Here is a 2986-nt window from a genome sequence, read left to right on the forward strand (position 1 = left end):
GAGCTGCTATGTCTCTTGATCTTGGTCAAGTGGCCTTATATAGTAGGTGTCCTGTGGGGCCCAGTGGCACAGTCTCCATGGTCACCTGAGCTGGGTGATCCAAGTGAGTCCCTTGTGTGGGTTGTGTGTGTCCTCCTGGTATGGTTAAGCCTTGATTGCCTTTGGCACATCAATGGAGGGATTGATCCTCAGGCTGATCGATTGTGAGGACTAGCTATGACTCAAGTAGAGGAGCTATTATTGTTCAAGGGCTGACCCTATGGAACAGGATTCTATTTAGTGGAGTTCTGGTGCCTGCCAAGTGTACTCTTTGGGTATGTTCTTTGTGGAGGTGGTTGGGTGGTGTTCTGGTGTGGTCTGAAGTTAGCAACTGTGTGTGTTGGTTCTGGGGCCTCTTGGGAGGGGCTATGTTTCTGACAAAGATCAGCTCCTGCCTGTGCCCTGCCCGAAGCCACTTGGTATGAGCTACAAAGTGATCTGCAGATGGTTGTCGCTTGTGCTGGGCTTGGAGGTGCCTGGGAGAAGCTAAGCTGTGAAATGAGGCCAGCTGCCACTAGTGCCGGATCTGGGGCTGCTTAGCAAGAAGTACAGGGCATGCTGAGGCCAGATGCTGCTTTTTAAGGGTTTGTAAACTTTTGAGAGGTTTTAGAAAAGTCTGTAGATAAACCAAGACAGGTGATTTGTATGGAAAAGCCACTAGAAGCAGCTTGGGTGGGTCCGCATGTTAGGTGGGGCAGAGACTCTGGGAATCACCAGGGAGGGGCAAATGGTGTTAGCAAGGTTGATAGAGACTCACATATGGCACCTACCTGTGTCTGCATGCTGGGTAGGACTTATGAAAGGAATGGCTTCTGCCTTCACTTCTTTCTGGGAGAAAGATGCCCCTCCAGCCCTCACCCTGAAGCCAGACAATTCAGTTTCTTCCTGTATGTCCCTAATGTCTTTGAGCTGCTGACCCAGTGTTGGAGCTCAGGGCAAGTGAGTCCATCAGGAAATAAGTCCATGGAAGAGCCCTGTAACCGGAATGCCTGGGACTCCAGCAGTCTTTCATTTCACTTAGCCACAGTCTCCACTGATTTTCACAGCTGAAAATTAATGGAGACTTCTCTTCACTGGAACTCTTGGCTAGGGATCCTATAGAGTGGGGCTGGAACTTCTCACTCCTCAGGGAGGACCTTCACAGCCAAGATACCTCTCTCAATTTTTAAGCACCACTTGTGGGTGTTGGACCAGGTCGTTTTGCATCTCCTCCCCTCCTTTTAGTCTCCATGAGGCTTCTTCTGTGTTTACTTAGTTGTAGGACTTCTGTTTAGTTCGACTTCAGGTGATTCTCAGTGATGGTTTTTCTGAAGTTTAGTTGTAATTTTGATATGGTCATAGGAGCAGGCGAGCACAGTATTTACTTACACTGCCATCTTGACCAGAAGCTGTTTGTCTTTTATATTTGAGACATAAATATGTGCTGTATATTCTTGATACAAGTCATTAGTCAGATATATGCATTGGAAATATTTTCACCCAGACTGTGGCTTACCTTTCTTTTTCTTTTCTTTTCTTTTCTTTTTTTTTAACGGAACAAGCCTTTTAATTGTATTTATTATTCAAAAAAGCTTCGTTATTTTATTTAGTTTTCTGACTGCGTGCTTGTACCTTCAACACTTTCACAACGATTTTCTGCTCCTCAATAAAGAAAGCACGCTTGATCCAGTCATGGACACATTAGCACTCATGGATTCACCATGGGCTCTGCTGACATGTTATTTAATTTTAAACTACCTCATTAGAACTTTAGGTCTCAGAGCACAAATTCCATGAAGTTGGCCTGGACACACGCCACATGCCGATTTTGGTGCTTTCCTAACCTCTTTGATATAAGGGTAAACAATTTTATTACCAGGGATTCGGGACAGCCTACTTTAGTTAGAAGCTGTATTGCAGGACAGCATCTGACAATATGTCAACTGCTGAACCATTCTGAATACCTGCAGAGACTATCCCCAGAAGAATCTGATTTTCTTAACAGTGCTTTAAAGCATAGAAAATATGCATTTTGACAAGGTCCATTTTATTATTTTCTCCATTTGTAGTTTGTGTTTTATATGTCCTATATAAGAAATCTTTGCCTACCACAAGATTGCAAAGATTTTCACCTGTGCTTTTTGTTAGGAAGCTTTATAGTTTGAACTTTTACATTTAGCTCTATGATCTATTTGAAGTTAGTTTTTGTGTCAAGGTGAGATAAAGGTCAGAGTTTATAGTTTTTATATGGATATCAAGCTTTTTAGCACCATTTGTTGAATAGTCTATACTCTCCACATTGAATAATTTGATCTCTTTGTTGAAATTAATACATATGCATGGGTCTCTTTGTGGACCCTCTATTCTGTTGCATTGACCTACTTGTGATCCTTGACTCACACTATTTCGTTTTGTTTTTTTAATATTTTTTTATTTTTCGATTTCAGTTGACATATGATATATTAATTTCCAGTGTACAGCATAGTGATTAGACATTTATATAACTTAAGAAGTGATCACCCCAATAAATCTAGTACTCATCTGACAGTATACAATAAGCCACACTATTCTGATTACCATAATTTTAATAGTAAGTCTTCAAATCAGGAAGTTTAAGTCTTCCAGATTTACCCCCACCCCAAGATTGTTTTGGCTATTTTAAGCCATTTGTAACTTCATGTAAATATTATAACTTGTCAGTTTCTACAGAAAAGTATGTAAAGATTTCATTGATCAATTTGAGGAGAATTGATATCATAATGATGTGGAATCTTCCAATTCATGACTATGGTATGTATACCTCCCTACAAATTTTACTTTATTTTATTTTTTTAATTAAGTTTATTGGGGTAACATTGTTTAATACAATTATATAATTTTCAGGTATATATTATAATTTGACATCTATATATTCTATTGTGTGATTACCACCCAAAGTTCAGTTTCCTTCAGCTACCATATATTTGAT

At 40.2% G+C, this 2986-nt stretch overlaps 1 pseudogene; it reads right to left on the reverse strand.

Moving 5' to 3' along the window:
• Window positions 1-1620: 1620 nt before the first annotated feature.
• On the reverse strand, window positions 1621-1973 carry LOC105303807 (annotated as a pseudogene).
• Window positions 1974-2986: the final 1013 nt, after the last annotated feature.

The sequence above is a fragment of the Pteropus vampyrus genome, unplaced genomic scaffold (genome assembly GCF_000151845.1).
Source record: "Pteropus vampyrus isolate Shadow unplaced genomic scaffold, Pvam_2.0 Scaffold318, whole genome shotgun sequence".
Lineage (NCBI taxonomy): Eukaryota > Metazoa > Chordata > Mammalia > Chiroptera > Pteropodidae > Pteropus > Pteropus vampyrus.